The following is a 27,630-nucleotide window of genomic DNA, read 5'->3' as shown; positions in this document are numbered from 1 at the left end:
CATGAGCACGTGTGATGGAGAAAAGAATTTTTAACAATACTTCCTGGGACATATTTCTGTCTCTCATTATGCTCACTAACTACACATCACTGCCATTTGTTCGCTTGATGGCTTTGTTCACCATTATTTGTTAGCTTGATGACTTTGCTCACCCTATCATTGTCCTTCACTGTAAATCAAGCTGGTCAGTCAGGACATTCCTGTGTCTAAAGTGGGCTGGGTTTACGAAGTTCCTCCTTTATATATAATTATAAATAACTTTGTACCCAACCCATGCATATGTCACAATGATTTTCAGATCCAAGATGTCACCAATTTATACTACATGGCATCTTTTAGATACATAGTATGGCAGTGTGTTGGGGTAATGAGGGTGTCAGGCCTGATATGAGTTGCAGAATAGTGGGCCCTTTGCCGGTTGTCACTTATGACCTTGTGAGGACCTCAGAGGCCTTCCTTTCACAGTACAGATGAGCAAGGGGTGACAAGCCTGAAGATGTTTGGTGAGGCATTAAAGCTTCTAGGCTGCGTCTAGACTGGCATGATTTGCAGAAATACTTTTAACGGAATTTTTTTCCGTTAAAAGTATTTCCGCAAAAGAGCGTCTAGATTGGCAAGTGCCTTTGTGCAAAAGATTTGCTTTTGCGCAAAAGCATCCATGGCCAGTCTAGACGCGATTTTGCGCAAGAAAGCCCCGATTGCCATTTTAGCCATCGGGGCTTTTTTGCACAAAACAGTTCTTCCCGGTCTACACTGGCCCTCTTGCGCCAGTATTCTTGCGCGAGAGGGCTTTTTCCCGAGCGGGAGCGTGAAAGCATTTGCGCAAGAAGCACTGATTTTGTACATTACAAAGTCAGTGCTCTTGCGCAAATTCAAGCGGCCAGTGTAGACAGCTGGAAAGTTTTTGCACAAAAGCGTCCGCTTTTGCACCAAATCTTGCCAGTCTAGATGCACCCCTAGTGTTGTAACTTCAACAAGGCAACGGTGAACCCAAACGCCCCCATTTACCTGCCACAGCAACAAACCAGGAAATATCAGTATTATTTTTATGAAGGTGACACATGCCTCTGTGCTTTTATTTATCATGGGTTACTTGATATAGAGTTAGATCAAAAGGGTTGTTAAAGAAATCCAGCAGGAAAGATAAAACAATGGCCTACATAAGAAATATCCCAACACCATAGGTGTCATTTCTGTGGGTGTTTAAGGACTGAACCACCCACAGAAAAAAATTAGTGGATGGCTAGCACCCACCAGCAGCCCTGCCAATCAACTCTTCCCCTTCCCTCCTACCCACTGGCTACGTCTAGACTGGCATGATTTTCCGAAATGCTTTTAACGGAAAAGTTTTCTGTTAAAAGCATTTTTGGAAAAGACCGTCTAGATTGGCACGGACACTTTTCCGCAAAAGCACTTTTTGTGGAAAAGCCTCCGTGCCAATCTAGATGCGCTTTTCCGCAAAAAAGCCCCGATCACCATTTTCGCGATCGGGGCTTTTTTGCAGAAAACAAATCTGAGCTGTCTACTCTGGCCCTTTTGCCTGAATGGGAGCAGCATAGTATTTCCACAAGAAGCACTGATTTCTTACAGTAGGAAGTCAGTGCTTTTGCGGAAATTCAAGTGGCCAGTGCAGACAGCTGGTAAGTTTTTCCAGAAAAGCGGCTGATTTTCCAGAAAAACTGGCCAGTCTAGTCACAGCCACTGTGAACAGCCACTGTGCACAGTGTCCTGTGCAGGAGACACTGAGGAAAAGGGGAGGAGCAGGAACCGGGACACGCTCAGAGAGGGGGGGCAGAAGTGGGGCAGAAGGGACAGGATGGGGGTAGGACAGGAATCTGGAGCAGAGAGGTGAGCTGAACACTCCCAGGGCCTGGCAAAAGCTTACCCCTCTAATCTCAAACACTCCAACATGACAGCTAGATGTATAGCTATGTAAAATGTAACTCCATAGCGGTTTTGCCAATGCTGAGAAGAGGGATCCAATGGTATAGGGGAGCCTACACGGCCCTGTCTTAACCAAAACAACAATGCCTGCTTTATCCAAAGTACTGATCTTTAACAAAGCAAACTCAGGCCCGTCTCAAGTCTTGTACATGTAGCGCACAGGCAAGTCTGGGGCTTTGAGTGGCAGGAATGTTTTTGCACAATCATGCATAGCCAGCATAGTGAAGTATGATCATACCAAGAAAACTGGGAGTAAACTGGTACATTTTACTTCTGATAAGCAAAAAGCAGAGATAGCCATAGAACTGTTAACTAAGCATATAGTTTTGCAACATCCTGAGTAGCAGGATATACCCCAAATAAGGGCATACCAGGTATCTTACACAACATGTAATTAATTGGTAAATATTAAAATGACCAAGTCTCACTTTGCTATAAAATGAGCTTAGTAATAAGAATCAATGTAAGTAGTGAGCAGATTGACCTACAGGTCCTGCTCATTTCAAGTAGAAGTTCACACTGGCTACGGCAGAGCATGGCATCCCAAAATCAAAGGGAATCAAAGGGACCACAAACCTCCTGCCTGGAATTATATGGGTGAAATGTAAGTGAACTAGGCTTAAATAATGTATTATGATAAATCTTCTATGAATTGCTTTTGTATTGTTTTGTGTTGTACTAATTTTTTAAAAAAATTACAGTATTTAAGGTTTAAACTGTGCTGTAAGTGTTTTTAAGGCTTGTAAAACAGAAACAATTCTATTAACTGCTTAAAGCTTGCAATAAATAAGAAAGTAGTTAAGTCTCTCTGTTGCATCCTGGTTTCCCTTGGATCTAAAAGAGATCAAACCACACGGCAAATGGGAACATGAATCTGTTACAGGACCCTGAGTCAAGAAAAAAAAAAAGAGGCGGTTGAGTGAATCATTGAGAGGGTGCAGTCAAGAGGGAATATCAGTGATCTGAGGTACTTTTCACCCAGTAACTGACACTTGCTAAGAAGCAGGAATTTTTAAACATTCACTCCTCTAACTGGGTAGAGCAAAGTAGTAACAGCAGTTCCTGGACTTCAGTAATAGCCAATGACAGCATTAGAGAGGAACGAGCAGTACCCCCAGTCTGGATCCATAGCCCAGGACCACCATATCCCCTGAGCAGTCACTTCAGGCAACTCAGAACGCAATGTGGACAACAGCAGCACTTTCAGTAATAGCAGTGGGGGGTTTTATACTCTTATCCTGCCTTCTGCAATTCATCCTTCCCCTACCTACAGGCTGTCTGCCCATATGTATAATTCACTACAGTACTGAAAAGTCAGGTTCATTCCAAAATATATCTCCTTCTACCTCATGAAGAGAAGAGGCATCAAAAACGTATTTGTCTAAAGCCACAGGGCACAAAAGCACAATGCTTTCAGCACATACCAACAGAAGATATTTTAAAAGTCCACATATGCAAGCTCTTAGTATAGGAGGTATTCAGAAACTGTGATAAGTGCTGTACATGCAATTTAAGGTCTTTACCAGGTGTTAAAATCTGACATTTAAATGGTGACCATCATATTTTTAGACTTAATCCTGTTTTCATTGTTTAATCCTACTATATTTTAAAGAGATTTCACCTGCTTTCCTTTATTACTGACTATAAAGGCAACCTCCCCCCAGTGAGTTTAAAGTTTCTTTCTACAAGCTACTACTTAAAAACTTTAAGAAGCTCTTCAATTAATGTCATGACTGTTGCTTTGGCTTGATTGATCAAATCTCTCTTCTATTCAGAAGCTATTAAAATGTGTATATATGAAATTCACTGGAGGACAGCACCATACAAAAGCAGCAGATGTGTATAGCTTCTAGAGATAGAGGCATCCAAACTCTAAAGACCTTACAGGAACACACCACTCTGTACAAGATGTTCTTTTCAGAAATGTTTCTAGTATAAAGCAGAATGTATCTGTGTCCATACACATGTTGCTGTAATAATCTGTGTACAACCTATGCAAGATACCATCGGAAAACTCAGAGTTTGCTGGTTAATATTGCCCTGATAAAATAAATGTGGCAATGTTGTATGTGAGACTATAAAATTTCCCTATATAACATTATTAACAAATTCCAAACCACAGCAGAAATTGGCAAACAGATCTGTTTCAAAGAAATAGGAGCTTTTTTTAATTTGCATTTAAGCAGTAAACAGGCTCATCAAGCAGGAAGAGTAAACAAAGAAACCTCAAACCAAAAATCTCAGCTGAAAATGTTTTCCCAGAGAACTAACTATAAAAAGGAGTGACAAAGATCCTTTTTCTCTGTATTCATTGATTTACTGCATCTGAAGAGACAGAGAAAGCAGCTATTGAATTGGAAAAAGGGTCCTCACCTAAGCAGTTTGATCAGGAAGACTGCTGAAAGCACATGATGAAAAAAGCCTTTGCTTTGAATTTAAAAGTTTTTAACTTAGGCAGCAGTTGCATTTCATTATTTTTCTTTTATTTATTTCTGACTTCTACGGCTCATTACTTTTATTAACTTAAAATGTCTCTGTTTGTAGCTGTAAGTTTTATCTAATGTGGTGTGTTTAAATTAAGGTGTCTGTGGAACTCCATTTAGAGTAACAAAGTGGGCACATACTATTCTAACTAAAGAAATACCGATTTCTATGAACTTGTGTGGCCCAGCCCAGTACTGAGGGCTGGGCAATATAAGACATACATTTCTGTGGGGAAATTTAAGACGGGGGGGGGATGTGTTGGGGTCACGCTGCCATATAACCAAAGCTAGTAAGAGTCAAGGGCTGATTGGCTGCAGGAGACACACTGAGCTAGGAATGACTTGCATGCTAATGGCTGTTTATGAGCATTCCAGTCTGGAAGCTACGTCAGCAGAGCACAGTAAAAGACCAAATTAGAAGACAGAAGGGGACATTGCTACTCATTAGTCTAGATTGTAGTCTGGATACATCATACAGCCCATTCTCTTTCTGGTGAGAGGACATGGAAATGGCGGAGATGCTCAATGATTTCTTTGTTTCAGTCTTCACTGAGAAGTCTGGAGGTGTGCCTAACGTAGTGAATACAAACAGAGAGAGGGTAAGTTTAGAAGATAGGATACACAAAGAACAAGTTAAAAATCACTTAGGAAAGTTAGATGTCAGCAAGTCACCAGGTCCTGATGAAATGCATCCCAGGATACTCAAGGAGCTGATAGAGGAGGTATCTGAGCCTTTAGCTATGATCTTTGAAAAATCATGGAAGACAGGGGAGATTCCAGAAGACTGGAAAAGGGCAAATATTGTGCCCATCTATAAAAAGGGGAATAAGAACAACCCAGGAAACTACAGACCGGTCAGTTTAACGTCTGTCCCAGGGAAGATAATGGAGCAGGTAATTAAGGAAATCATATGCAAACACTTGGAAGGTAATAAAGTGATAGGGAATAGCCAGCATGGGTTTGTGAAGAACAAGTCATGCCAAACTAATCTGATAGCTTTCTTTGATAGGATAACGAGCCTTGTGGATAAGGGAGAAGCAGTAAATGTCATGTACCTAGACTTTAGTAAGGCATTTGATACGGTCTCGCATGATATTCTTATTGATAAACTAGGCAAATATAACTTAGATAGGGCAACGATAAGTTGGGTACATAATTGGCTGGATAACTGTAGTCAGAGAGTTGTTGTTAACGGTGCTAAATCCTGCTGGAAAGGGATAACATATGGAGTTCCGCAAGGGTCAGTTTTGGGACCCGTACTGTTCAATATCTTCATCAGTGATGTAGATATTGGAATAGAGAGTATGCTAATTAAGTTTGCAGATGATACCAAACTGGGTGAGGTTGCAACTTCTTTGGAGGATAGGGACATAATTCAAAATGACCTTAGCAAGTTAGAGAAATGGTCAGAGGTAAACAGGATGAAGTTTAATAAAGAGAAATGCAAAGTGCTCCACTTAGGAAGGAACAATCAGTTCCATACATACAAGATGGGAAGCGACTGTCTAGGAAGGAGCATGGCGGAAAGGGATGTAGGGGTCATAGTGGACCACAAGTTGAATATGAGTCAACAGTGTGATGCTGCTGCAAAAAAAGCAAATATGATTCTAGGTTGTATCAACAGGTGTGTTGTAAGCAAAACTCGTGAAGTCATTCTGCCACTCTACTCTGCACTAGTTAGGCCTCAGCTGGAGTACTGTGTCCAGTTCTGGGCGCCACATTTCAAGAAAGATGTGGAGAAATTGGAAAAGGTATAGAGAAGAGCGACAAGAATGATTAAAGGTCTAGAGAACATGACCTATGAAGCCAGGCTTCATGAACTGGGCTTGTTTAGTTTGGAAAAAAGAAGATTAAGGGGGGACATGATAGTGGTTTTCAAATATCTAAAAGGGTGTCACAAGGAGGAAGGAGAAAATTTGTTCCTCTTGGTTTCTGAGGACAGGACAAGGAGTAATGGGCTTAAAGTGCAGCAAGGGAGATTTAGATTGGACATTAGGAAAAAATTCCTAACTGTCAGGGTGGTCAAATATTGGAATAAATTGCCAAGGGAGGTGGTGGAATCTCCCTCTCTGGAGATATTTAAGAACAGGTTAGATAGACATCTGTCAGGGATGGTGTAGGTGGAGCTTGGTCCTGCCTTGAGGGTGGGGGGCTGGACTCGATGACCTCTCGAGGTCCCTTCCAGTCCTATGATTCTATGATTCTATGACATTAAAGACAATTTTTGATAGTGGCAGGAAAGTACTAATCTGATCTTTCAAACTCAGTGTAACAGTGTCAGCACTCACCTCATCCAAACACCCCTGTTTCCTCAAGAATGGGTTTCTGCACTGACTCAGTTTTAAAAGCCTTGGGCTACTCAGCCCTCCGGCCAAGTCACACACTTTCATGTAATCACAAACCCCTTCTGGGGTACACCTCCATCCTGGTGCCCCCTGTAGAGTATCTCAATTCAATGTCATTCCCTTAATTTGTGTCTCACTATGAACAAGGTAGTACCACCAGGGCTTTTCCTCCTGGACTATGTCTACACTCACGGCATCGTGCACCAGAAATCTGCAAATGAGGCTAAACGTGGAATATTCCCAAGCCTCATTTGAATATCTAATGAGCCACCATTTTTGCAGAAGAGGCTCCTGCGCCAGAAGGAGCTGTCTACACTGCCCCTCACCTTTACGCTGATTATTTTCAAGAATAACGGCATTGCGCAAGAGGGGTTTTCTTGCACAAGAAGGGGCAGTGTAGACAGCTTCTTCTGGCGCAAGAGTCTCTTCTGCAGAAATGGCGGCTCATTAGGTATATAAATGAGGCTCAGCGATAATCGGCACTTAGCCTCATTTGCATATTTCTGGCGCAAGAAGCTGCTAGTGTAGACATAGTCTTGGAGACAAGTCCTTTGTTGTTTCCTCAGGGCTTTAGCTTCAAGTCCATGAATTTCTCCACAGCTCTCCACTGGGAGCTGTCCCAGGTTCTGCCAGCCATTCCTGATCTTCTCCCTTTCAGGTCTGGACTGCACCTGAGCTGCTTCTACTCCTGAAGCTTCTTATGTAGTCCCTCCTGGCTCCTGATTGGCTGGCTTCCTCCTAGCACTCTAGCTACCTGGAGGACTTGTCTATGGCCTGGCCCCATTACACTCAGATACAGTGAAAGCATCTGATGGTTTCCAAAGCCAGAACTCACTCATTTTAAAGCTGCTGTGACAGACTGACAATATCCTATAATACACTGAACAAACCTTATGTTAAGAGAAGCTTAACTGAGTTAACCCAGTTCAACTGAGTTTAACTTAACACCTTTGGGGCACATTGTATTAAAATGCAATTGTGTATATTTTTCCTGGAGGGTAAGTTGCTAATGAATATCCACAGGTATCAGCCTTCCTGAAGACAACACGCATATATTAGTTCAAATTGGATTCTCCAAAGACAAAGAAAAGGCTTTTGATGAAAAGCCTAAATTTAGGCTTGCTCATGGTCTTCTTCCTTATCCAGCAAATGGATAGTACTTCTAGTCCTCAGAAGGCCCCAAATCTTAGGGGAGGACTGGAAGGGCTTGGCCTACTATGTGCTTGTTCAGAGCTGAAACTCTGATGTACTTGTGATCATAAAGAACCCCTCTCCCTTCCCCCGAAAGGTGATGCCTTTAATTGTTTTAATAAGTTTTCTCTGTAACACTTGTAACCTGAATAAAGCAGGCTTGCTTAGAAAGAATTGTATGGTAACATATCACTGGCAGTTACACTGTGCTCTATCTCTAAAGATAAAGCAAACAGGTCTGTTTTGACAGACTGTCTGTGCTAGGAACTATACAGCAAAGGCAGAGAATTGTTCAGCCTGGATGTACTACTGTCAGAAGGGAGGGAGATGCATCTTTCCACCCAAAAGGGACCATGGCTGTGGAACTGGAAGTCTGAGGCGTGGATGCTCTTGCTGAACCAGAAAGGAAATACAGGTGTAATTGTCCTGGCCTGACACACATAGCTGGAACAGGCTGTCTTTCCCTTAGCTTAAATAAGCAAAACACTGATGCTGGCTCTTTTCTAACATTGCATAGTTCATTCTATAATGTGTTATAAAATCCACTGCTAACCAGTACTGAGTAATAGCAGAGGAATGCAAACACCATGGGTATGTCTAGACTACATGACTCTGCTGACAGAGGCATGTAAAATAGGCTACCCGACATAGTCAATGAAGCGGGGATTTAAATATCTCTGGCTTCATTAAAATAAAAATGGCCACCGCGCTGTGCTGGCTCAGCTGATCATCAGCACAGCACGTGAGTCAAGACGCAAATCAGTCGACAAGGGAAGCCTTTGTTGACCGCTCCGTTATGCCTTATGGAACGAGCTTTACAGGAGCGATCGACAAAGGTTTCCCCTGTCAACCGATCTGCATCTTGACTCACGCTGTGCCAACGATCAGCTGAGCTGGCACAGCGCGGCAGCCATGTTTATTTTAATGAAGCAAGGGATATTTAAATCCCTGCTTCATTGACTATGTTGGGTAGCCTATTTTACATGCCTATGTCGGCAGACACATGTAGTCTAGACATACCCCATAGTTCCAAGAAAACCTTTAGAATCCATCTGGCAGGAACAATGTACTGCATAGGATAATTTAATCCTAAAACCATCAAAGACTATCAACCCCCATTAGAGATGAAGGATATCAGGCCTCATAGGCTCAGGACATGAGTGCACAAATACCTTAAGTATAAAAATTGATGCCGAACGTGCCTTGCGGGGTGTGTGAACCTCAAAAAATTTCAAGGTTACATTGGAACACACACACACTAATTGCAGTAATTGAATTTAACACCTATCACATTGGATTGGTTATGTTCAATGCATCAAAAATGTAGACTTAGGTTTTGAATTAGGTTTAGTACAGCATCTCAAGAGAAAAATGTGCTAGCTATGAAACAGATATTATTGAGAGTTTCTTTTTTGCTTTTTTATAGACATTTGATTAGCTAGAATCTCAGTGGATTATGTTTTAATGCAATTTAGGCGCACAAAAAGCTCACTCTCCTCTCAAATTTAAAGAATGTTTCACATCTCTATTGATAGTCTCACAGAGTATGAGCAAGGGGTTTTCAGGACCCAAGACATTTAGAAGTATGGGGATTTGGAGAAATTCCTCTCTTCCATGGCTTCTGCCTTCACTCTCTCCCTTTCTTCTGGCTCCTCTTTTGTAGTATTTATATTTCCAAGTTTTGTACATAGTATACATACACGTTTGTATATGTTATATAGTTATTTTCACACTTACTGGTAGCTTCATCATCTTCCCTCACAACTGACAATATTTCTTCTTTATGTCTTATTCTTATGCATTTTTCATGTTAATACCACTTATAACATTTTGGTTTTGGTTTTTATAGCACCAAAATGAGTTTTCAGCTCAAAACTGTGGATATTCCCACCAAATCATGTTCTGGAGTTGAACTGACTTCTTGGAAAGCCGAGTGGAGTGTTCCCAAAGCGAATCCCAGCAAAAGTTTATTCTAAGGGTAGGCAAATATTCAGGATATTGTCTAATAACCTTGCATCTCCCTCTCTACAAAGTTTCCAGGCTTATTTGTAAGAGAAGGAACACAGAATGACAGAACTTTGCAAATCTGTATGGATGGATGTTACTTCATGACAGCCTGATTTTGAAAGTTTTACTTACCATGAGTAGAACTTACTTATATTAGTCACATTAATATCAGTGAACTTATCTGACTCAGTAGGAGCTACTTATCATGCACAAAGGTTGCAGTATATTACCCATATACTCATAGGTCATGCGCTCCAGCCCCCTAATCATTTTGGTCATCCTCCACTGGACCCTCTCCAATGTGTCCACATCCTTTCTAGACACATTCTGGGGGGCCCAGAATTGTACACACTACTCCAGGTGCGGCCTCACCAAAGCCGAATAAAGGGAAATAATCACTTATCTGGATCTGCTGGCAGTGTTCCTCCTAATGCACCCTAATATACCATTAGCCCTCTTGGCTACAAGGTACACTGTTGACTCATATCCAGCTTCTCATCCACTGTAATCCACAGTGGATTTCTGCAGAACTGCTACTTAGCCATTCAGTCCCCAGACTATAACAATGCTTGGGATTCTTCTTTCCCAGGTGCAGGACTCTACACTTGTCCTTGTTGAACCTCATCAGATTTCTTTTGGCCCAACCCTCTAATCTGTCCAGGTCACTCTGGACCCTATCCCTGCCCTCCAGCGTATCTACCTCTTCCCTTATCTTAGTGTCATCTGCAAACTTGCTGAGGGTGTAATCCATCCCCTCATTCAGGTCATTAATAAAGATGTCAAACAAAACCAGTCCTAGAACAGATCCTTGGGGCACTCCACTAGAAACCGACTGCCAACCTGACATCGAGCCGTTGTTCACTACCTGTTGGGCCCGACAGTCTAGCCAGCTTTCTATCCATCTTACAATCCATTTATCCAATCCATATTCCCTTAACTTGCTGGCAAGAATATTGTGGAAGACTGTATCAAAAGCTTTGCTAAAATCTAGGTATATCACATCCATTGATTTTTCCATATCCACAGTTACCTGATCATAGAAGCTAATCAGATTGGTCATGCATGACTTGCCCTTGATGAATCCATGTTGACTATTCCTGATCACTTTCCCCTCTTCCAAGTGCTTCAAAATGGACTCCTTGAAACTCCCCTCCATGATTTTTCCGGGGACTAAGGTAAGGCTGACTGGTCTGTAGTTCCCTGGATTGTCCTTCTTCCCTTTTTTAAAGATGGGCACTACATTTGCCTTTTTCCAACAATCCGGGATCTCTCCTGATCTCCACGAGTTTTCAAAGATAATGGCCAAAAGCTCCACAATGATATTTGCCAATCTCAGTACTCTCGGAGTACTGAGTAAAATCCGGTAAATCCGGGCCCATGGATTTGTGTATGTTTAGCTTTTCTAAATAGTTCCTAAGTTGTTCTTTCCCCACCAAGGGCTGTCCACCTCCTTCCCATACTGCGTTGCCTAGTGCATTTGTCTGGAAGCTGACCTTGTCCGTGAAGATAGAGGCAAAGAAAGCATTTCTCACATTTTCTTCAGCTTTTCTCACATCATCTGTCACTAGGTTACCTCCCTCATCCAATAAGGGCCCCACACCCTCTCTGATCTCCCTCTTATTGCTAACATGCCTGTAGAAACCTTTCTTGTTATTCTTCATATCCCTTGCTAGCTGCAATTCCAATTGTGCTTTCACCTTCCTGATAAGTCCCCTGCATTCTCGAGCAATATATTTATACTCCTCCCTAGTCATCCGTCCAAGTTTCCATTTCTTGTAAGCTTCCATTTTGTGTTTAAGATCACCAAGGATGTCATAGAATCATAGAATAATAGGACTGGAAGGGACCTCAAGAGGTCATCAAGTCCAGCCCCCCACCCTCAAGGCAGGACCAAGCTCCACCTACACCATCCCTGACAGATGTCTATCTAACCTGTTCTTAAATATCTCCAGAGAGGGAGATTCCACCACCTCCCTTGGCAATTTATTCCAATATTTGACCACCCTGACAGTTAGGAATTTTTTCCTAATGTCCAATCTAAACCTCCCTTGCTGCACTTTAAGCCCATTACTCCTTGTCCTGTCCTCAGAAACCAAGAGGAACAAATTTTCTCCTTCCTCCTTGTGACACCCTTTTAGATATTTGAAAACCGCTATCATGTCCCCCCTTAATCTTCTTTTTTCCAAACTAAACAAGCCCAGTTCATGAAGCCTGGCTTCATAGGTCATGTTCTCTAGACCTTTAATCATTCTTGTCGCTCTTCTCTGTACCCTTTCCAATTTCTCCACATCTTTCTTGAAATGTGGCGCCCAGAACTGGACACAGTACTCCAGCTGAGGCCTAACTAGTGCAGAGTAGAGCGGCAGAATGACTTCACGAGTTTTGCTTACAACACACCTGTTGATACAACCTAGAATCATATTTGCTTTTTTGGCAACAGCATCACACTGTTGACTCATATTCAACTTGTGGTCCACTATGACCCCTAGATCCCTTTCTGCCATGCTCCTTCCTAGACAGTCGCTTCCCATCTTGTATGTATGGAACTGATTGTTCCTTCCTAAGTGGAGCACTTTGCATTTCTCTTTATTAAACCTCATCCTGTTTACCTCTGACCATTTCTCTAACTTGCTAAGGTCATTTTGAATTATGTCCCTATCCTCCAAAGAAGTCGCAACCCCACCCAGTTTGGTATGTCCCTGGTAAGCCAATCTGGTCGCCTACCATATTTGCTTTTCTTGCTACGCTGATGGGATGGTTTCTTCCTGTGCCTTTAATAGGGCTTCTTTAAAATACTGCCAGCTCTCCTGGACTCCTTTCCCCTTCATGTAAGCATCCCAGGGAATCCTGCCCATCAGTTCTCTGAGGGAGTCAAAGTCTGCCTTTCTGAAGTCCGGGGTGTGTATTTTGCTACTCTCCTTTGGTCAGGATCCTGAAGTCTAACATCTCATGATCACTGCTTCCCAGGTTTTCACCCACCTCTCACATTCCACTTGCTTGAAGTTGACAGGTCTTCTCTCTCAAGGTTTAAAGATTCTCGCTCTACTGTGATAAGTTGTCAGCACAGAATATGCTGGCCAAACAAGAAGATGAGTTGTGACCTACTATCCACTACAATGATCTGTGGTACACTGTTAAGAACAAAAATGAGAAAAGAGCCCTGTTCATAATAACTAGGGATGACCCAAAAAAGATAATTATTTTTCCACAGAATATTTCCATGTTTCAACATGTGTTATAATTTAAATGTGGAAGAAAATGAGACTGCTCAACATTTTTCATTAAAATAGGGGAAGAGGAGCAAGCCACTGCAGAACAGTCAATAGCCTGGTAGTTATAGCACTCTGGTTGAATGAGAGACAGCTCGTTCCCAATCCCTCTCCTGCCTAATCTGGATCTCCCACATACATGTGGCTTGGCCACTCATATGGATTATTCTGGGTGTGTTATTCTCTCAACATTCCATCCTGGACCTAAGAAATCTTCACAATTAAAATTTCAGTAAAAATGAAGTGCATCTATGAAAAGTTTGATTTTTAACAAACTTACATTTTCTGATAGAGCCAAACAAAAAAAAAAGCCTGACCAGCTCTCAAAATAACACCAAGATAACATAGTATAGGGTTACCTGGTTGCATATGAGCCATTACGTGAATGTTATGAGCATTGAGGTCATTTGTTTTATTTTTGTAAAATATAGTAGATATTTAAGTTATTTTCAAAACAGCAAGAAAACACGTTTTCTTAGAACCTTTTGCATCTATATTACCATTAATTTTTAACATCCTTCCATGATTTAGAGTTAGTAATCTCCTGCTCTAAACTGCTCTTGGGTTTTTGCCAGCACAACAATTTGAAATACATGGTTCCCTTTGGCAATTGCTGAGCTGAAGAGGCCCATTTATTCTCTATAGTCTACTGTATTCCAAATCATAGTATCATTTAAACACTAACAACCATCATGATACTTATTTCAGACTTAAGTTTAGTTCCTACAAGAATACTGGTAACACAATGTCAGAATTCTGCTAAATATAGAACACTGAAAATATCTTAGGAGAGGTGTGACATGCTATATCTTCAGGCTGCATCTAGACTGGCATGATTTTGTACAAATACTTTCAACGGAAAAGTTTTTCCGTTAAAAGTATCTGCGCAAGAGAGCGTCTATACTGGCATGTGCCTTTGCACAAAAGATTTGCTTTTGTGCAAAAGCATCCGTGCCAGTGTAGATGCTCTCTTGCGCAAGAAAGCTCTGATGGCCATTTTAGCCATCGGGCTTTCTTGCACAAGAAATTAACGTTTCCTGTCTATACTGGCCTCTTGCATAAGAACAGTTGCGCAAGAGGGCTTATCCCTGAGCAGGAGCATCAGAGTATTTGTGCAAGAAGCACTGATGTTATACATTAGAACGTCAGTGTTCTTGCGCAAGTACTCGCAGCCAGTGTAGACAAGTGGCAAGATTTTGCGCAAAAGCAATTGCCAATGTAGACATAGCCTCAGAGAGCAACCCTGTAATCTACATATTCCTCATTTATATAAAATTGAGAGATTGCATATAAAGCATGCTATATGAGGCATCAGGAGGAAGAGCAAAGATTATGATCTGCTGAAAGCTAATCTAAATATGTATAGCCTCAATGCATATGAAATTATAAGACTTGTGTTTATTGTTTTCAGTAAAATATGCTGCAAGTTTGGGAAGCTGTCCAGTGAAAGCACAAGAGGTAATCAAAACCCGGGTGGGTGCTGAACAGACATCACCAGCCATTGTCTAGCAGTAGCCTTCCAACTCAACGACACACTTACAGGAGCCACACTGAGTTATTGCTTTTCCATGTGACTCAGCAAAGCCCAGCAGACATGACTGGACTTGTGTTTTCCAACCATGTGGACTAAGGGTATAAAACACAACATGGGAGCCCATACTTGGCCTCTTTCCATCCCTCACATATGCTGCAGGCCACAAGGACACTCAGAAGACTAAAGATTCCAACAGAAGAGACTATCCTAGGTTTCAAGGGTGAAACCTGTGTACTATGAACTGCAATATCCAGTGGGATGAGAAAAAAAATCCTTAATCTAGATATTGCCCAATGTAATAGGGTCGTAGGTTTAGATTTAAATATTTTCTTTTTTATGTGCTATACAGAAACACAACAAAAGGACAATCTGTCCCAAAAAACATATGTTGGTGTTTACTGTCTGCCTTTTCCAACTCAGTTCAAAGACTAATTAATTATCACTATTATTATTTTTTTAGTGATCGTGCCTAGAGACTTTGACCAGTTCATAACCTCATAGTGGAATGCATTAAACAACATCTTAAATGACAGACCCAGCCTTAAAGAGCTTCTAGCTAAAGGCCTAGATCCTGCATTGTGATCTGCTCAGATGATCTGTATGGGTCATAATGCAGGCCCAGGGCCTAAAAGACCAATTAAGAAATCTGTATATTTTAAGTATTATTGTTTTCTAGTTGCATCTGAGTTCTGAAAAAAAATTGTAGCTTCTGTTTACACTTGTTCATAAATTAATTATCAAATAATACACTATGCTATGACCACCTTTCTGGTATTTATATTAAACTAATAGAGCTCCATTTTAAAAAGTTGGCAACAGTGTACAAAAAAAGTTACTCAGATTTAAGAACCTTTATTTGACCTTGTACTTAGTCCTTCATTTACTCCTACCTTGTATTTAGTCCTCGTAGGCATAAATTATAGGACAATGCATGCTCAAAGATACTTAATTGACCCTCTGTATAGACTTCCCCAATTTGCATACATAATCAGGACCCAATTAGGGCATTGGCATAAAATGAGCTCTTGGACTCCCATGATCATGTCACAAATCTAACCTTTCACTTGAAAAAGTTAAAATAAAAACAGGCTAGATCCTCAAATACTGGAAATACTGGAATAAGAAGGTCAAATGCATTGAATGGCATACTGCATATGAAGAAAACTAGCAAGTCTGAAGAACACATTAAACAATCTGTGACACTGTTATATAGTTTTATATTAAAATGTTGAAAGTAAAGTGCATTTAAAATTATATAATTATATAATTAACCATTATAGTGATATTATTTGAAATCCAAAAGCAAGCATTATATTTAAGAGATTTCATCATTAAAAACCAATAACCCATGCAAAGAGTAGCAAATTCATGCTCCAACAGGATTAAAACAATTTGATCCACTATGACCAAAAAAAAGTTCAATCTACTCAAATAATTATTTTGCAATCTCCTCTTTTTTAATATACAAACAGTTTTATATGGGAAATGTTTACTCATCATTTATATTATGGCATATGTTGTTAAGACCAGGACTTCAACAGGGTTCAAAAAGAACTGGATAAATTCATGGAAGTCAGCCATTGATGGACCTATTAGCCAGGATGGAATAGTATCTCTAGCCTCTGTTTGTCAGAGGCTGGAAATGGATCACAGGAGAAGGATCACATGAGGATTACCTGTTCTGCTTACACCATCTGGGGCATCTAGTATTGGCCACTGTCAGCAGATAAGATACTTGGGTAGATGGACCTTTGGTCTGACCCAGTATAGCCATTCTTATGGCTCTATGATGAACCTCTGCACAGTAGAATAGGTTGTTTTTGTATTAAGGTGGTTGGTAAGAAATGTATGTTAGATTATTTTTAGGATTCCACACCGCTGCTATTGGTGAGTCTACTAGACACATCACAGGACTATATTGCGGGACTACCTAGATATAATAGTCCTATTGCATTAGACCCTGGCGGGGGTGGGGGAACAGTCCCTGCCCAAAAGTTCACAAATTATTAATATTTCATTTAAAATACTGCCTACGAGCCCCAATGAGGTTCAAGGACGTGCTAGAATGTTGTTGGACACACACGGATAAAGGTATAGTCCTTCCCACGTTGTGTCTTATGTTTTTAAATCTCATGCACTGGGGCTTCAGTTGGCATCGGGAAAGCACTGTTTTCTCTTCCACTGTATTCTCAGGTTTTGTCTCCCCACATGCTTGGCTGGCTTTCTAACTGCACAAAATTGAATATCATAGCCCTGCCACTTCCCTGCGGCCACACCCCTTATCCACGCTTTTCCTGAGGCCCTTTTCCACTCATCACATTCCCTCTCCCTTACTGGCTCACTCTACCCCATCCTCACTCACTTTCACTAGGCTGGAACAGGGGGTTGGGTGCAGGTGGGGGTGAGGGCTCTAACTGAGGTTGCAGGCTCAGGGGTGGAGACAAAATGAGGGGTGCAGGAGGGAACTCTGGGGTAAGATAGGAATAATGGGATTGGGGTGCAGGAAGGGTGAAAGCTTGGGCCAAGGAATTTGAAGTGTGGGAGGGGTTACAGGTTCATGTGGGGTATTCAGTGCAGGAGGGGTGAGGGCTCTAGGGTAGGGTTGCAGGCTTTGTGTCTGGGCTGGGGATAAAAAGTTTGGGGTACAGGAAAGAGTTTAGGGGGCAGAAGGTTGGGCAACAGGTTTATTGTGGGAAGCTCCCAGTCAGCATTACAGCAAGGCTAAAGCAAGCTACCTGCCTGACCTGGTTCCATGCTGCTCCCTGTAAGGAGATGGCAGGTCCATCAATTAAGCAGGGAAGAGGGAAGAGTCAGGAGGCTCCATAGCAGTGGTGGGCAACCTGTGGCTTACAGGCTACATGAAGCCCATTGTGTTTCTATATGAAGGGTGCATCCCCATTGCCCCTCCATCCCCACCAATCTCATGCTGGGGGCCCTGCACTCCTCCCCTGCCCTCCCAGAAAGCTGCGAATGAGCTGATTCATACCCAGTTCCCACTCGTCCTCCTCCTTCCTCCCAGAGCCTGCAGCAGAGGGGAGAATAGAGCAACCCCTGGCAAAATGAGAAGTGACACACATTTAAAGCAAGGGCAGGCGTGGGGTACACGTAGCATTGTGAGAGCCATGTGCGTTCTCTGCTTCTTTATGTGACTTTTGCTGGCGTTTTAATTTGCCCCTAATAATGGATCACTTTGGCTGTGTCTACATTGGTGCGATCTTGCGCAATAGCGGCTGCTTTTGCGCCAAAACTTGCTGCCTGTCTACACTGGCCGCGAGTTCTTGCACAAGTAAATTGATGTTCTAATGTATGAAATCAGGGCTTCTTGTGCCAGAACTCTCTCGCTCCCACTCAGGAATAAGCCCTTTTGCGCAACTCTTCTTGCACAAGAGACCAGTGTAGACAGGCAACATGAATTTCTTGTGCAAGAAAGCCCTATGGCTAAAATGGCCATCAGAGCTTTCTTGCACAAGAGAGCGTCTGCACTGCCAGGGGCGCTCTTGCGCAAAAGCACAGCTCCCACATGGCAGTGTGGACGTTTTCTTGTGCAAGACTTCTTGCGCAAGAACCCTTGTGCAAGATGTTCTTGTGCAAGAAGCCGCCAGTGTATACATAACTGCTGTGTTTAAAAAGGCATGATAAAGAATAAAGTGCCATGTATTTAATCTTATTCTTGGGGTCATGATTAGTGCATATGTCTAATTTCAATCCTACAGACCACTCACTAACCTTGGTTGCCATCACTGCTCCACATAGTGCTCTCACCAACAAGCACTGCCACCCAGCTTCCATTGGCCAGAACTGGTGCTCAGGGCAGGGTCAGCACATGGAGCCCAGTGTTCCTGCCCTCCTTCACAGGAGCCAGAACTGCTAGCCACTTCTGGGGAGCAGCATGGTGCAAGGGCAGGTGGAGACTAGCTTATCTTAACCCTGCAGTGCTACTGACCCAGTCAGCAGTACTAACCAGAGCCACCAGGGTTCCTTTTTGACCAGGTATTCTGGTCCCCCTACGGCTGATTCAGATAAATATCCCCATCACATAAACAGCACGTTTATGCAAACCACTCACCTCATCCAGCTCTGCAGGGAAATGTATACACCATCTAAGAAGCTGGAATTGCAGCCATAAGGACATAAAGTCCTCTGGGTGCGTCTAGACTGGCAAGATTTTGCACAAAAGCAGCCACTTTTGCGCAAAAACTTGCCGCCTGTCTACACTGGCCGTGAGTATTTGCACAAGAACACTGACTTTGTACTATACAAAATCGGTGCTTCTTGCGCAAATACTCCAACGCTCCCTCTCAGGGATAAGCCCTCTTGCGCAAGCATCCGTGCCAGTGTAGATGCTCTTTTGCACAAATACTTTTAACAGCAAAATCATGCCAGTCTAAATGCAGCCTCTGTGCTTCTACAAAACAGACACAGCAAGGCCATCAGTAACAAAGATTTTCTCACACTTCCCTATACCTCAGTTTTGACATGGTGTGATCCCCTGTAGAGTCACAGTCTCCATGTTCATTCAGTCTTTGGCTGGATCTGCCATTAAGGATGTTTATGATTGTCATGGTTTCTCAAATATGGGAATCTAATCCTTGGAGTTGGACTAAGACCATTCACATATTTCATTCAGGCCTTTGAACGGCCATTGGAGAAGTAAATGGGCTCAGACCAGAACATGGGCAGTCAGGCCTAGGAGCCAGAGGCCAGAGATGGCACAGAGGATCAGGCAACTGAACCAAAGACATGTACCTGCAAGTTGGGGCACTCATACAAACCAGTTCCTGCTTGTGTGTAACTGCTCAATTTGCACACACAGAACCATTTGTGAAGACTATTTTCACATGCTGGCTGACATCTCTATTTTGATTCATAGCCCCCACGGGCAAGGGGTGATTGAACCAGTGACCTAATAAGATACCCCAGTGTGTCAGGAGAAATTTTAAAACATAGTTTTAGTCATTTTTATCTCTTTGGAAAGATACTCAATTTCTTTCTCCATTAGTTTGCTACCTTGTGGAATATTTTTGAAAAAAAATGAAACATTTTTCATATTCCACCTTTATGTAATCCCTCATAATTCCTTTCCACAGAAAAAAAAGAAAGAGGCTAACCTGGTGCTTCCATCTGAAACCTCTCATCAGAAGCTAACCTTCCGTTCCTTCCCCTCCCCCCCCCCAAAAAAAATACAAAGGAACTGCTTGTGTGGTGGTTAGGAGGGAGGCTCAGATCCAGCAAAAGAGAGGTTTTGCTAACATCCTTTCTCTACTGATACAATGCAATCCCTGAGACATACTTAACTATTTTGTAGATGACAGGTCTCAAGGTGGCTGGCTTACAGATCATTATAACAGGCATCATTAAAAATCTCTCTATTTTTATTAGAGATACTGAAAAAGAAGGAACGCAGTTAAGGTATTTGCAATGTAAAATACTAAGTAAGGCTCTCTTTTTAAAAACGTCCCTTATTTCTTTTCACTGTCATTTCAGGTCAAACCTCTGTTTTGCAGCCTCAAATGGGCTTTTTTAGGAGGAAAAAAACCTAACAAGTTAATTTAAATGATCCTGAATGCCTGCTGTTCAATTCTGATCCTGCTTTCTTTAAAACAAAAGATGACACAACACATACAAAAGGGGAAAGAAAAGAAAAAACCTGCAGCTTTTCTCTCTTGCACATGGTTTCCCTTGCAGCCTCACAAATTCAGCATATGGTTTTACTGGCCACTTCGAGACCAGGCAAACATTTACCAATCAATGTTGGGCCATTTAAGACATTGTTTTGGCTGCCTTTCTGGCCTGTGGTGTAATTAAAATGGGTGCAGATGTGCCAGGGCTGACAAGATTCTAGGGGGAGCCAACTACAGAGGCTGCTGGGAGAGAGATGGGCCCAGAATTGAGAGCGAACCTACTCTGCACTCATCCTGGAGTGGCAATTCCCCTGTCCCACAAGGCTGGGCCTTGGGCATGAGAGTGAGTCCATTCCACACTCGCTGCATGGCAGCAGATGGTTTCCTTTCACAGAACTGGACCCATCTCCCTACTCTAGGCATTACAACCTGAAACAGGCCTAGGGCAGCAGGTTGTTTAAGAGCTAGGCAGGAGCTAGAGGACAGGTAGGTTTGGTTGTGACAGGGGATGATGGGCAAATTTCAGAACCAGGATGGGAGCCCCCAACCCAATCTTGTGTCAGTCTTCTCAGATGTCTTGTTATACCACTATTCTCACAACAAACTCACAGCCACTGTTGAAAAAAGACGTTGTCTTGGCCTATCAATCTGGACTCTTATTAGAAAAGCAAAAAGAGAGGACAGGGAAGAATTAAGGTCTGGAAGGCAGAAAGTAATGACTGCAGGGACTCCAGTCTCACATTCCAGGTGCTGTTCAGGATTTAGCCAAAACTGGTAGAAATGCTGATGTCATCTGACTTCCTTCCTCCAACCCAGTCAGCTCAGCACAATTTTCAGGATGAGAACAATGAAGTTCCCGTTGTGTCAAGGTGGATCCTAGAGATCCACAGGATAATGGATGTGGCTGCCATGATAGCAATTTTTTCCTCTTTCTAGGCCATACATTCCACTGTTCTTTAGTGACCCCTAGAACAACAGTATCCAACCAAAGTGGCAACCTCTACCTATTACAGTTAGCTAAAATAGATTAGATTGATTATTTCAATTATAAATATCCCCTCCCCATTCTAGATGATTTCAGCCACTTGTTATGCCAACATGAATTCAGCAGATATTTTGAAGGTCTTTCTTTGTCTGAATAAATCCAGTTTGTATCCAACTTTTGCTTTCTTTTATAAACAACTTTATGCATCAACTGAGATGGACACCTATTAGCTTGACCAACCCAAAGTACCATCATAGCATGGTGGCACTTATTGTCTCCAGAACACCTCAATGTGGCAAAGGTTGCTTCTGGTACCATCCCCACTCTATTTCCCTTTATTTAAAGCCTTTAAAAAAATACACACACCAGTGACTTTCTAAGCTCAATCCTTTTATTCTCCTCCCATACTTGCAACAGTCTGTCACTGAAATAGAATTCAAAGGTCCAAAATGACTACAGAGTTTTTCAAGTCACCTTCCCTGCTTTATCTCCTACACACCATCTTTAGCTGGCTAGGCTTTGACAGGAGCCAGACTTGTCCTCCTACCAGCTCTACTTCCTCTGTCCCCTGAGCATCCCTTGCTAATTACTAGGCTTCCTGCTCATAGCAGCCTCTGTCACTCTCTCAAATCATACTCTTCCCTACAGCTTCCTGCTGCTTTTTATATTGAAATCACCTGGTTTCTCTCAGGTAGGGCTCATCTTGTAATCAGTAATGGTTTAGCCCCCCCAGATTCTGTAGCCTAGAGTGGAGCCACCTGTTACAACAGGCCACTGCAAAGCAGTCCCTCTTTTTATTAATTAAACTGCTTAGAACTGGTGCAGAGATAGTGATTTATGAACTATCATGAAACAAAGAAAGCCCTTATTTTAAGCATGTAAAACAAAAAAAATGTACTTTGGCATTTTTGTAACTTTTTTAATTCCTAATTTTGATATAACTATTAGTCCTTCCATGTGTTAACAAATCTAAGAATGAAAAACTCATTACATGAGGAGTCAAGAAAACCAGCTGTTACTTATATATCTATACAATGTTTGCTAACATACTAGTTCGCATGACTTCTTCAGTTCTCTTCCCTGAATGGACAAGAACAGACAAAGCTTTCCCCCCTCTTTCTGTCGCTTGCAAGTTTTCACAAAACATGAAAATTCTACACACAAGTTGTAATTGTCAAACTTGATTACATGGAAATTGAGATGTTTTCACTTTTTTACCCACACATCTTGCTTCCTGAAGTAGCAGCAGGCTGGTGTTTCTGGAAGCCACATTCACAAGCCATCATGAAAAACCAGTGAAAATATACAATCAGTTTCAGTCTCTGTGGAAGAGCAGGGAGCAGCCTGTGTCAGGCTCACCACTATGCACTTGGTAAGTGTACCCACACATGGACCAAATTGGGAGATAATGGATTAGGAGTGTGTGATTAACCAGTTTACAAGGGTATTCAGCTTGTCAGCTAGGGACTTGTAAATGGGAGACAGGAAGGAAGAAAATAGGGCTGGAAGGAAGGGCAGAGAACTTCAGTATTTCAAAGAAGAGAGACCTTTCTTCCCATCCTCCTGTGCCTATAGTATAAGTTTAAATAGAGGAAAAGCCTTATAGTGATTGGACATGAAACTGCATAAGATATTGCAAATTCAGTACACTGTGGTGAATCTATGTAAAAGGTATGAGAACTGCTTGCAAAGAGAAATTTCAGATGAAGGAGCTTGTCCCGTGGCTTTTAGGAGCTTTTCTGAGACTTTCCTTCTTCAGTGTATGCAACAGACCAGAAAGAAGAGCAAATGACAAACCAGTGTGGAGGACCATGTAGTATGGATAAATTCCGGGGCTAGATGGTTGAGTCACAAAAAGAACACTAGGAGTGTCAACAGACACCGTGTATAGATACCATCTACATGTTTTCTTAGTCTTTAAGGTGTGGCTATTTGTTGTTTTTTAAATTTTTCCAGTTACAGACTAACTCGGCTACTTCTCTGAAGACAGGGTATAGAGTTGGTCCTTGTTTTCCTAGCAAGGAGAACAATTGCTACAGCGATTTATTGCTTGCCAATCTCAGGGCAAACAATAGCTCTTAAGGAAGCTGGCCAGTCCATCAATAGGATGTAATATCTAGGTGATGAGCATAAGCCTGTGCAAAAATGGGCCCAATAGCTGATCCCAAAGGTCAGTGTTTGTGAAATTAGCTTCAGGATGCTGGGAAAAGAGAGAATGGGCACTTTGACTCCTTACATTTTGGGAGAAGCTCAAGCTGCTTACATGGCTCTGACTGAAGAACAAGCTATGGACAATGATACTATGAGGGCAAAAAATTTTGATTGGATGGGTGTATCTGCCAAATTGTGTACATAGATGTTTCTAGTGGCAGGATGGTCAAAGAGGACATGACCCATGGCCTTTGCTCAAACGTTGTGAGACTAGACCACTAGGTAGTTGACGCCAGACAACCAGGGAGTTGGGAAATTCATGAGCTCATTTATTTTGGAGAGTTTGCAGAGATCACTATAACTTGGATGCAGAAGCACAAACTTGCTACTTTAAAAGTTGGAGTTGAATTCACTCAGGAGTTCAAGAAAGCTGATATCTTTAGTAAAACCATCTACCAATTTAAAGGAAATGACCCAGGGAGCAATGGCAGGGCACTACCAACAATAAGGCCACTGGGGAGAAAAAGATGGGAGAAGAAAGGATTTTGTTACTAGTGTGAAGGCCCTAGGGATCTGAAAAGGGACTCCTCTACATGAACACTAATTTTTTCTGAGCTCTGCGGGCAGACAGAAACCCTCAGGAGGCTATTGAAATGAACACAGTCAGTCTTTGAGGTCTGGACATGGCACAGATCTCAGATTCCACTATGGGAAGCTCGTAAGTTTGCAAGAGGGTTTTTCTTGCACAAGAAGGGGCAGTGCAGATGCTCCTTCTGGCGCAAGAGCCTCTTCTGAAAAAAATGGTGGGTCATTAGGTATGCAAATGAGGCTCAGCAATATTCCATGCTTAGCCTCATTTGCATATTTCTGGCACAAGAAGCCGCCAGTGTAGACATAGCCATAGAGAGGCATGAAAAGGATGAAGAAGAAGAATGAGATTAGGTAAAGAAAAAGGGCAAAAGGATTGAGAAGCAGAGAGAAGAAAGCAAGGGCAACACCTGTGACACACTGTCTTTCAAAATAGCACCCTGTAACCCTCATGTTTATTATTCATATATGATTGTGATTTTTCATACAAAGTCTGCCATGAAAGATAGCATAGGAAAGGCTACAGCCCAAGCCCAGAAGTTTACACAGCCCTGTGACCCGAGCTCAAGTCAGTTGGCAGTAGATATGCCCTCAGAGCACCAATTTAAAGAAGCCTTTATTTATGGGAGTAGATCACACCCTTAGAAGATACAGAGCTGAAGAGAGAAGGCCCCAGTAGGAAACTAAACAAGAGGAAGGTGTGTGATAGAGTGGGAGAAGCCTAGGGCTGGCTCATTACCAGTGTTCCCTCTAATTTTTTCCATGCATGGGCAGAATAAATTCTGGTATGTGCGCCACCACTAAAAACACATGCTGCCAGCTGTGGACACTCTGTCAATCAGCTGGAAGGCACCTGAATGTCTCCTGGGTGGTCTCCCAAGCACTCCCTTTACATGGAACATTGCTCACCACTCTGTGTACTTTGTAAGTACTTCCACATGGGCCAAATTGGCAGATGATTGATGAGGACTGGGTGATTAAACAGTTAACAAGGAGATTCAGCTTGTTAGCTGGAGATTGAAGTGGGTGAGGGGAAGGCTAAAAGAGGGCAAATAAGCTCAGTATCGCCAAGAGGAAATTTCTCTTCCTTCCCTCTCTGCCACTCCAGGGCCTAAGATTTAAGTTGAAGTTTAAGAAGAGCTTTATGGTGATGGGTCATCAACTGCACAAGACTTTGTAAATAAAGTACAGTGTAGAGACTCTGCATAGATATGTGGGAGGGCTGCTTGCGAAGAGAAATCCTGGGTGGAGGAGCTTGTCCCGTGACAGCCCCCGATAGACCTCGACCACCTGTTTCTCCACCACCTTTTGTGAGCCCAGCATGAACATTATAGCAAATGATGTCATCATGAGAGTCCAACACATAACATTAGCAATCCATTGGTTCTCATGGACAAGCCACCACCAAAAAGCAGGCTTCTATAAAGCATTTCCCTCCTGAGGCAAATATAGAAAAACAGTTGTTCAGGTGTATCACTCTGCGATGCTGTCTGAAATACAGTTATTGCTTAAAGAACAGTTTGATACAATTATTTACCTACAATATTCCCCCATCACCACATAGAAAGTCATTAAATGCAATTATTGCTACAGTATAGTAGAAAAATATGAACTTTCCATTCCTCTAAGGAATATAGCTGAAAAGTTTCTTATTTGATTGCATTATAGTTTTTCACCCCTTCTTGGGTGATAAAGAAGTTTCATTATCTTCAACCTTCATGTAATAAAACAAGTTAAAGTGTTTTTCATATTGGTTTCAGTCCACAAGTTTTGCACAAAAGCAATCCAGGAGAAACAATACCAACTTGTATCTTGTATCCTTCAAATACTTAAAGGAACTAAGATTATCACTGAAGCTTGCAAACAGTCAGATGCAGCTTTCACATGTCAGATGGAATTTAAGATCACTTTGGTTTAGACATCAAAGCAATGCATTTGTTTAGCTTATTTTAAAATATTTATTCAGAAACAGTCTCGCTGCAACTAATCATCTACTTTGTAGGAAGGCATACATTTTTGACAGCACGTCAAAAGCTGACATTTATTTAGCTTATAAATTGAAGATATTATGAATGAAAAGTCAAACAGAATTGAATCAAAGGGTGATAAATAAGCCTGAAAAGAAGCTTCTTGAGGGAGAACTCCAGCCTTTGAAATTCAATATAGTCCCTTCAGAAAACACAAAGTCTTACTGAAATATTCCCATTGAGCCCAAATATTCTTGAGTAGAGAATTAAGTTGTTAAGAGATATAACTATGAGGAGATAATATTTTTGTGAATAGCAGAAGTCTTCACATCATTGTCTCAACAGCACACATGTTTAGGATCTAAAATTCACCACTTTTCGGCCGTGTCCAGACTCAGGGGTTCTTTCGGAAAAAGTAGCCTTTTTTCGAAAGAACTTCCCCTGCGTCCAGACTCAAGCCGCGTTCTTTCAAAAGTAAATCGAAAGAACGCGGCTTTTCTTTCGACGGCTGTACACCTAATTTTACGAGGAAGAACGCCTTTTTCGAGGGAGATCCGTCGAAAGAACGTGAGTCTGGACGGGGGGAGCCCTTTCTTTCGAAAGAATTGGCCTCCAGGAAGAAGCCCTGGTGGACAATCTGGGGCATGGGTTGCACGTCTGTGGTTCCTGGCTGCAGCCATTCCTTAAAGGGACAGGCACCCTCACAGACACTTGTTGCAGACAAGGAGCCAGAGCACACGGCTACCTTGCTGCAGCATGTCCCAGCCCCAAGACCGTCCTGGCCCTTCCACAGAGCCTTCTGAGGACCCAGCCAAGGGCTCCAAGCGCCGGGCACCATCCTGGTCTGGCGCTGAGATCAAGAGCCTGTTGGAGCTGTGGGGAGAGGAGGAGGCCTTACAGGCTCTCAAAAGCCGGCGGCGAAACGCCGAAATTTATGGCCGCATGGCTGAAGCCCTGGCCCAGAAGGGCCACTACCCCCGCACCCAGGACCAGGTGCGCTCAAAGGTAAAAGAGCTGCGCCAGGGCTACGTCAAAGCCAGGGAGGAGAGCTCCCGGTCTGGGGCAGCCCCCCACTACTGCCCCTACTACCCAGAGCTGGACCAGATCCTGGGTGGCAGTGCAGAAGCACAGACACCACGGAGGTTCGTGCAGTCCGGACTGGCAGACCCCGTGGTGGACGCTCCAGAGCAGGAGCTACAGCACTCTGGAGACGGGGACATGGTCCCAGAGGAGGAGGAGGACAGTGAGGAGACGGCGACCCTCACCACCTCACCCAGACCTCTGAGGCCTCCCAGGCGTCATCTGGCGCAGGAGAGGAAGCAGCAGGTGAGTACAGTGAGGTTGTGTCACACCCGGGGGGGGGGGGAGGTAGGTGGGTGCACAGTGGGTGATGCACAAGGGAAACCTGGCATGCTCAGGCTGATGCCCAGGTCTCTCACACACACACACACACACAGTGTGACCTTCAGAATGTCTGCTTCCCCTGTCTCAAGGGAGAGGGCATGCCCTTTTGGACAGCTGTTGCACACATGACTGATTGTGATA

At 42.7% G+C, this 27,630-nt stretch overlaps 1 long non-coding RNA gene across 1 annotated transcript in view; it reads left to right on the top strand.

Annotated features, from left to right (window-relative positions):
- Positions 1-2,325: 2,325 nt before the first annotated feature.
- Positions 2,326-27,630, top strand: part of LOC142829106 (uncharacterized) — a 46,599-nt gene continuing 21,294 nt past the window's right edge. The window contains exons 1-2 of the long non-coding RNA XR_012903392.1: positions 2,326-2,548; positions 14,651-27,411. This is a non-coding gene — a long non-coding RNA (uncharacterized LOC142829106). The remainder of the gene's footprint in view (positions 2,549-14,650; positions 27,412-27,630) is intronic.

Source organism: Pelodiscus sinensis, chromosome 4 (genome assembly GCF_049634645.1).
Source record: "Pelodiscus sinensis isolate JC-2024 chromosome 4, ASM4963464v1, whole genome shotgun sequence".
In the NCBI taxonomy this organism is placed as follows: Eukaryota; Metazoa; Chordata; order Testudines; family Trionychidae; genus Pelodiscus; species Pelodiscus sinensis.
The sequence above is the reverse complement of the archived record's forward strand: the minus strand, read 5'-3'. Positions and strand labels throughout refer to the sequence as shown.